The sequence below is a fragment of the Acyrthosiphon pisum genome, chromosome A1, assembly GCF_005508785.2.
Source record: "Acyrthosiphon pisum isolate AL4f chromosome A1, pea_aphid_22Mar2018_4r6ur, whole genome shotgun sequence".
NCBI classification, from domain to species: domain Eukaryota; kingdom Metazoa; phylum Arthropoda; class Insecta; order Hemiptera; family Aphididae; genus Acyrthosiphon; species Acyrthosiphon pisum.
The window spans coordinates 38,645,076-38,655,252 of record NC_042494.1 but is presented as its reverse complement, the minus strand read 5'-3'; the positions used below and the strand labels follow the sequence as shown (position 1 = coordinate 38,655,252).

General features: G+C 25.8%; 1 protein-coding gene across 1 annotated transcript in view; it reads left to right on the top strand.

Moving 5' to 3' along the window:
• The window catches only part of LOC100575640 (frequenin-1), a 201,270-nt gene that overhangs the window by 14,262 nt on the left and 176,831 nt on the right, over window positions 1–10,177 (top strand). The gene's annotated exons all lie outside the window — the stretch shown is intronic.

The following is a 10,177-nucleotide window of genomic DNA, read 5'->3' as shown; positions in this document are numbered from 1 at the left end:
CCATTTTAATAAAATATTCAATTATTTGAAATACAGGACTTTTTATTAGAACCAATAAGAACTAAAGAACCGGAAACTTATATCATTAAAATAGGGTTCCGGTTCTAATTCCGGTTCTAAGCATTGTAAAAAATAGGGTTCCGGTTCTGGTTCTTAGATTTTCTCTAAGAACCGGTTCTTTCGGTTCCGGTTCCAGTCCCTGCATTAAACACAATGGTTTATTTTATACAGTGACAAGTGTTGTAACTTTTATGTCAATATGAACTATTTGATAAAATAATTGCAAATTCCATTATATATTATAATGGGGTGTTTATTTTTGAAAATCGTTAATGCACTCTTCAGTGATCTGAAATTCTCAACACAGCAATTGGGCCAATAGCGATAACACGCATGCCTTTAAACACTGATTTCTTAGAAATTAATTATAAATGTATGACTAAATATAATATTCAGTCGTTGGTTAAGATGTGATTCAATAGTAACGTGGATAATATTAGGAGACAATGGATATCACTAGTGCAGTGACTTTACAGCATGCTCGAAAAAGCGGCTCCTTGAACGATTTAAAACTCGCGTTTTTGAGAAGAATGTCGTTTTATATACATTGAACAGAGTCACATATTATGTGACTTATCATTGAGCAGATGATCAGTAAAGCTATGAAATTAAATTATTACTAGCGCGAATTATGTGCTCTCATCACCGACCACCTGTTGTCATATTTTACCTATTCCGCGCACTGTAACTTAGTCTGAAGATTATTGATATACGTCCAATATTGTTTTCGTTCACAATTAACTGATAGCATTTATACAATAGATAATACAATTTGCTTTTCTCTCACATAATATACCATTTCCATTATGAATATTTTTAATATTTATTATTATTATGGCTGGTTTGTTTGATTACTTATTAATATTTATTGTACTCGTGAATTATATGGATGTATTAATATTAAATTTGAAAAAAAGTAGTGAAACGTTTATTTGGAAAATTTTAGTTATATTTTAATAATCACGAAATTTAATATAATTTAAAATACAATTATACACGATGCGAATCACTGTATAATACCTTTTTGTAAAAATTCTAATTATTTAAAAATCGATGTTGCAACGGTATGCCATGTAATGACTTATATTATTATTAGTGCTATACAGCATACAATTTTGATTAAAAGTATTAAAATATTGCGTAGGTATATTTATTATTATTACCTCAAAGAAATTTGATTTTTCTTAGAAACGATGCACTATATAATATTATATAAGAGTGTTTTTTTCTAAAAATAATACAAAAAACAATAGATAGATACCTAGCAATAACCTTGGGATAATATATATACTGGCACTATATCAAATAATATTAGTATTTAATTACAGTGTGAGATGTATTTCACTAAACCTGCAGTATAGTGGTTTCAGCAATAATTTATTTATTTATGTAATATAATATATGAGTTGATGAACCCAATTCAAAATATGTTAGAGCTTAACAGACAAACTAAAATTTACCAAATTTGTAAATATTACCAATAATAAAAAAAAATAGTAGAAAACTACATTGAAATAATATAATAATAGTAGCATTAACAAAGCTTATAATAGTATCTAATAATATTAATAAATTATAAACCAAATGAGGAAAGATGGGTCCTCGATGGTCAGTTGTATGCAGGTACGATAAATAGATATAATTCGCTCCTTATTTTCAATAGGTACACCAAGGCTGCTGCAGTTAGTGGTTATTATAAATTGTGATTGTATTTTATTACTACTAATAGGTATATTGTTTGTATTAATTTGTGTTCATATTATGTTATAGTATATTATAATATATAGATGCGGGGAATGTCCCACTAGCATTTATTAATTCAAAGAGGTATAGTAGATTCAATTACTCTACCATTTTATAAATTAATTAATCTTAGTGGAACGTCCTGTAAATATATGTATAAATACGGTGTTCAAAAATCATGAATAACCCATCTATTTAATATATATGGTAGCTGTTCATTAGATGATTTACAATATAAATTATCCAAGAGCAGTATATAATATCCTGAAAATATAGTAAGTACCTACTTATTTTTAGAATAATACATAGTATTATATGTATTAGATTAAGAATAAATTATAAATATTTATTTAAACTGACAGTAACAATACGAATTTCGTGGTATTTTAGGAGTATCTAAATATTTTCATGATTTTTATTTAATTCGAAACTGCAATTACAAATTAGGAACTAGAAAGTATTCTTCATGTGATGAAGTATCATCAAGAGGTTGACCGGTTTCACTTCTTAACGGCTTTGTTTAATGACTAAGCGAGTCTTTGTTTCTACGGCTTACTTCGTTAAGCGATTTGCTCTTCTGTAGTACATCTGATCTCTTAAGACTGACCAAAAAGATTTACAATGCACAAGTTAAAACTTGTACTGAGATGTTTGTTGATGAATACTCGTAGGTACCTTGATATACTTTACTTAGAGTTGAACATGAAAGTGGCGCCTGTAAACATCAAGTCCAAGTTAACGTTGATCCTAAAATGTGTCTTTATAATAATTATAACTTTTAAGCTTCCGTGTTGTCTATAGTTAGCAAACCACTCCATTTTCAAAAACAAATTTATAAAATACTAAACAATATTTATTTACTGAAAATTTTGTAAAATGTTATTCTATAAAGTGAAAAATACTGCATCCATATAAATATTTGATTATATATTTAAACCTATTTTCTTGAAAAATAATGGGAATTTCACAACACATCTATATTCAATTTCCGATCAGTTTGATAACAGCTACGCACAAAGAAATTGAAAACATTTACTACGTTAATAGCGTTTAATATGACGTATTGGAAAAAAAATTTAACAAATGTATTTTATACGTATAACGTATGATTATATGAGTATTATGCATGATACATTATATCAAGTAGTAGTACATTATATCACATAAATAAATACTAAATAGCTCAGTCTCTGAGTTCAAAGTTGCAAGCAAAAAAAAAATTGTTTAATAGTTTAAAATGATTTATATTACGTGTTATTTTTAAAGTACCTAATTACTTAATGAATTAATATATTCATTAATAAATGGCAACAATCGGTTTTTGTTTCGAATAACTAGGGCTGAGAGGATTTCTAAGATCTATATGCTTCAAGTCTCAAAATATATCTATACTTCCGCTTTTAAAATTTAAATAAAAAGAAATGTGCACTTAAAATAATTTATGTTCTAAAAATGTATTTTATGTTCATTATTTGAAATAAAAATATTTAAGAAACTATGGATGAGATATGATAGTATTAGTATTTACCTATATACAATTAAAAAAATAAATGTATTTAGAAAAAATTATTGAGTAAAAACCAATAAATGTATTTCCTCCTTATATACATTGAACGAAAATACTTCACCAGTGAGAATGAATACTCGAAAAATTATCACTGACCACTTAAGTTGTTTTTGTACACGAGTTACACGTAATACACTTGTTGAGGGTCGCGGGGTTATCAGCGGTTTTGTCATATCGATTCACATATTATAACGAGAACAGTGAAATGATTATATTTATAGTGACAATTTTCAAAATTAATTTGACACTAGCCTTGATATATCGAAATATTGAATGCCTAATTTTTCTAATATACTGAAGTATGCATTGTGAAAATATGTTTTATGCAAAATATTGACAATTTTAAGGAATAATAATGTATCCAATTGAATAAAATGGGTGAAGCCCAATAGTACCGATTGTTTAAAAACTAGAAAAATATTACAGAAGAAATACAACATTAAATACAATAAGTACTTATAGTCTTTTTTTTTGTAATGAAACATATTTATATTATATATCATATTGTTCTGCGACATTTCTAGACAAAATATCAACAAATAGAATTTAGAAGTCCTTAGCCTTAGTCATATTTAAGAAAATACATCCAAGTCTTGTTACTAGAATTTTTTTAGTAAACCTATTTTGTTTTGAGCTTTTGAACATAGCAAGTATTTGGATATTTAAATAATAAATAATAATGCTAGTCCATTAGGTTGTTGATTCGTTACTTTTAGTGTTATATGAACTTTCATCAAGTTAATAACTCAAAAATTGGACTCAACATTTTTAATAATCTGTTGTTTTTTTTTGGTACCAAACCTTTTTCATACTTACCTATTGTTTAGTTGCATTTATTCAGTTTTATTTGTTTGTTTTTAATACAATTTATTTTTTATTTAGCTTAAACTTCAGAGCTAGCTTTTTACTACTACCCTAGAGGTTGCTATTATTCTCTTATTGACTACTGTATAATTACCACTTACTCCCTAGGTTAATATGTAATTACTATTTTATTATTCGCAAACAGTGGATATCGCCATTAAAGTTATGTTTGTACATTGTGTGATATCAATTTAATACAGTTCATCGTCACATACCTTTTACAAAAAATATTTTTTTATGGACAGTATTTTGCTTAACCAATTGATGGGTTAATCGAGGAATTTTTTTCATATAATACTAATGTTCGTTGTGGTATCCATGTTCTAAATTATTTTTTCATCGTTTCTGCAATTATAATTAAAATAGTTCAGTATTTTATATTATAATCATGTGTCTATAAATTATTGTTATTTAATTAAATCATAGATCCTGCGTACTTAAATTTTATTGTACCTCACTTCAGGTGTACGGTTTTTATTTTATGCTATAGCGACGTGGTGAAGCCAGTGCTGTGAAGTGTTTATCAGGTATCCAGTTGAAAAGTCTTTTAAACAAAATAGACTTTCCAGACAAATAATGGTTGCAAAAATAGTGCAACCATAATACTATTATAACAACCAAGGTCACTGGAAAATGGTTTATATTATCAATTTATAAATTATAATTAAAATTAAAAAAGTTATACAAAATAAAATCTGGGTACTTATAAGTTATAATTACTTAACTTTCAGTTCCCTAAAATTGAATAAAGTCGAGAAAGATATAATTTATATTAAATTATCAAACATAATAAATTTATGTTTCTAATGCGGTACGAGAAAAGAATGATATTATGCATCCACGAAAGTAATGTAGCCGAATTGCCTATCTAAGACGCCGTTTGAAAATAACACTCATTAAAAATGAAAACAATATTATGACGTAAATGCTTAAAGAAAATTAGGCCTAGTTGTGGCATCCAATGTTTAGACGAAAAGATTTTAACAACATAAATTAAGTTGGGAGGGAGACCCATCAGTGTTTGGCGGGGGATGGTGGGGAGAGAAATTAAAAACTATACATTTTCATATACGTATTTTTTTTATTATGAAATAGGAAACAATAACTATCCAGCAGTAACTCGAATACAATTACATATATGACTAGCCACGGCATCAATAATAAAAATAAAGATTTTTTATTCATTCATTTGAAAATAACAAATATTGGAAAGTTTATTTCAAAATAATTTCCATTACTTGAAAAAAAAAAATAGTATAGGTTTGTAGATTATAGGTATTATAAAATGTAATTATTTTTTAGATACCAAAAATATTATTTCAAAGTTGCAAATAAATTGTACTTCAAATATTTAAAAATATTATTGCAGATTATATCATGCTACCTATAGGATTATTCATACCTGTATAATATATATAATATATTATTATACCTATTGCAAAGTTCTATCTATATAATTAATAAACGGCTTATATAATAAACAATAAATCTTGACAAATCGTCTCTAGGTCTGTATGAGTAATATTATGTGGTCTATTTTTTTTTTTATCTTGTAGATATTAAATAAATTGTGCATGAAGTATTCGAGTATCTCGTTATTCAGTCTTTAGTAGCGATAATGTTAACAAATATAATATATTTCATATTTATGATTACATATTTTGAGAAATGTAATCTACACTAAAATCTAACTAAAAACTATAGTATTAGGACAGTGTATTGAGTTTGATGGGCTAATTAAAATATTTATATAAAAATTTTAGGTTTTTTTTTAGATTTTTAGATTTTTAGATTTCTAAATTATTGTTTTACATTTTAAATTATAAAAATAACGAAATTTTAAATCTATAATAAAAGGTTTTCATCGTAAACCAATTGTAGATTTTTTTTATTTCAATCTTTTTCTCAATCTGAAATAATTCTTGTCAAACACAAATATTATTTATTCTATTATTATTTCTCTGAGCTGTTTACTCTTTCATGTTTGTTCTGATACAAACATTTAAATTTATCACGTCAACATTCATTGATTTTATTTTATTTTTATTAATTTTTTATATAGAAAATTGTGATGTTATAATGTAAAGTTTTTTAAATATACCAATTTTAGAAGTATTATAATATTGAATTACGAGTGGGAGCGTGCCAAATGCAAAGTTTTCAAGTATTGATGGGTAGGGAGAGGCACTTTCAATTTCATCGTTCCATGGTGGCTCTGTCTCTGATAACATTGTTTCACACTAAAGTGTGAAAATAAGTTATGAACCTCCGAATGACAGACAAGGTAATTAGGAAATGTTTTAGAGTTCACGAGTTATTAAGATACAGAAAGTGACGATACATTATGCAGCTATACTATATATTTAAAGGCATACTTACTATTGAATTCTCACATGTATTCATATTTTGTTTTATCTCGTTTGATATTCAAAGTTACATCAAGTTTAATTTAATGCCACAGAGGTGGTTTATTTATTTATTTTTTACTTTATCCTAGAACCAGTGAGTTAAAAACCTACATATTCACTTGGTAAAATATAAAATTGGGTTTTGGGTAACTAAATCAATTAATATTTTTAAATAGCTTAAAATACTTTTACTAATAAAATCAAATTAATATTGACTTATATTATAAAGGATTAATAAAAGGTATAGTATTTAAAGAGTTTTGTGCGATTTTATCGATTCTATCAATATATATACTGCATAGTAGTATATATTATGCATGTAAGCAAAATGTATTACAATAACTTAAAGTAATTTTAAATTAAAAAAATTAGATAAAATTAATGTTTGTTATAGTTTTTATGGTGACATTCTTTTTCGGTAATGTTTAATTGTTGACAAAGATAAAATGTCGTTTTATATATTGGCGTTTCAAATTTATTGTAATAGAAAATAATATAATGATAAAAAAAAGTTGCTTCCCCAGTAGTTGCTTGATAAAGTGTAGTTATTTTGTATCAACATAAATTAAAATTTATTATATTTGATATTTTTGTGATAAACATTTCATTAAAAACTTTATTAAATACAATTTAGAAGTTTTGGAAAGATAAAGAAACCGGTATGGACTGTATTATTTTAAAGTCTAAACGTTTGTTATTTATTAATAAGTAATCGGAAAAATAATGTTAAGTTTCTACTTAAGTTGTAATTATTAACTAGATTATTAGTTAAAACTTAGCAGATAATGAAGTAAAATAATAAATATTTTTTGTGTGAAATATAGTATGTTGCTTGCATAGAATTGTTCCTTGTTTAGATTACAAACCAAACATGAATAGGTACAACCGAAGTTAAAATATTCTGACATTTTGTAATAATAAATATAAAATCTATTAACTATTGTCTGTTAATAAGATACGTTGTTTAGTGTACTTTATTTTAATTGTGTATACATTATTATTATAAATTATGGAACGAATTTATATGAAATTAAAATACAAATATGTAAGTATTACAACTACGGACTACACATTAACTGATTTAATTAGTTCATATTAAGTTAAAGCGCGTGACATTGAAGACTATAACTCTAAAATCTGAAAAACCATTAAGCCAAGATTTTTATCAACAACAATATGTATTTTTTAATTTATATTTTTATTTTTTCAAGTTGTAATTGTATGCGTTTTATTAATATATAATTATAATACTCTGATATAAAATTTAATTTTGCATAATATTTTGAGATTTTTCAATTGTTCTAATAAAAGTTTCTTATTTGCACACTATTAACTATTTGCACACTTTAAACATCATATTAATATGAAATATTATATTATTTATAAAAAATATTCATTTACATAATATAATTCCATTCCCTAGGAATAATATTTGGGAACCGATAAAATATTTATATATATATATTATATGGACGTTGTGGACAGTGGAAGAGTATAAAATACTATATAGATAATAATAGCTTGGTAGCTTGGAGCTGCAATCAGATTCGCAACGTGACTGATAGTAAGTAACGTCCGCTGACACTATAGTTCCCAGATGAGTGACCGCCCGGGTTCGTAATAGCAAAAACCTTACCACACATGTACGTGTTGCTTGCCTACCGTTTCAACCGTAACAACTTAACCGACCATAATCCCCACAATAGCTAATACCATAGTTGCTGGTATCGAGTTAAATAATAATAAAAAAATAATAGCCTAAGGTATAAATTTAAGAATGATATCTTTGAATTCTGGATGTTTCAGCTATATTATAATATATCAAAATTGAAAATATCAAACAAATTTACTTCGATGATAGTACAACATTAAGAGTAACCATTATTAGTCCATGTCCACGATGATGTATATTAAAATATTAAATGATCTATATTTTCATAGTATTAGTTTGTCAACAGTTTTTAATTTTTCATATACAATTTAGAATAATTTTTAGTAGTTGGGTACTCACTTTTACAATAATTATCACTAATTATTGAAAATAAAGTGTTAGTTGTTATTTTTTAAACTTTAAAGTCAATACTATAGCTTAAAAAAAATTACCTAACAAAAATCAACTCTAAACGTGAAATATAAAAATAAACAAGGATAAAATAATGTACCTTGCTGTTTGCTGTGATAAAATCAAATTAGTTATCAACTTTCTTTCAAATTAAACGGTGTAATATTATAGTATAAAAGCAATGAATAAATTTAAATTTTTCTATCCTACAGTTTCAGAATAATATTAGTTTTAACACACTTACTAAAACATTTTGCATTTTACTAATAAAAAAAAAATATATGTATTTTTTTTAAATGAGCTTTATAAATTATAGAAGATTATAAGGTTGTAAACAATACTGGTAATTCATCGCTAAGTAGGTAGGTACTTAATTATTATTTTTGACAATATTAATATATCACATCATATGGACATCTTTGGACACATTTTTGTGTTCAATGATTTCTAATAGGGTTGTGCAAAATGTAGGTACTTACGTAATATAATATATATATTTGTATTAATTTATTTTTATGAATCAGCGAAGGACAATAAATGTCAGATATAATATTGTTCACAATTTCTGCCTATGTGCATTATAATTATATGAATATAATTTATATACACCGGTCTATTAGTAAATTTCGTGGTATCAATAAATTGAAATGTACCGTTCTACGTCAAATGTGTTGGTTATTTATTTTTGTGCACCATAGAATGACAACACTATTTATTGTAATAAGATAATAAATATGATGTATCAGTTCTATATTAATTTATGTACATAATGCTAATGCCACATTTCATAAAGGTTAATTATCCGCATAACAAGTCACAATACACTTAACAGTTCGTTTAACCAGAATGCCACATGGTGGTCGATTAAATTTAAATCAACTTAAAACTTTCAGACTTTTATATAAAATCTTACATTTAAAACAAATACATTTTAAGGGGGGTAGAGCGTAGCATGTTTTAAGGAGTAATATTTAGGAAATTTATATGACATTTACATTTGGATCAATGTCGTGAGTAGTAAATTAACATTCGTTATCGCTTAAGTCTTGCACACACGCACACATGTTATAGCGTCGCGGAAAATTAAATCTATGTTATTTGTTTGCACAACTATAAAAATTACTAAACGCGGTAGTAAATTAAATATATATTTTGAAGTTCGATTGTAACCTCAAAAAAATGGTTGAATTAATAAGTTTCTAGACTAAGCTATTTAGGAATCACTTTTTCTATTTAAAATCTGACGTGCTCAAAATAAATACAAATTAAGATGAGGTGATACTCGCTGTGTTGTCTCCGTCTTACAAGTGCATAACATAGTAAATTATATGTAAGCAGAACACGTGTAGCTCCGTTAGCTTAAAAATTAGAGTAAATTGACCTCTTATAAAATCTAAAGGTAAGATTATTATCTAGACAACCTCATGAGCTTTTTATTATATTTGAATTTTTAAGCGAGTTATGAGTACTCTA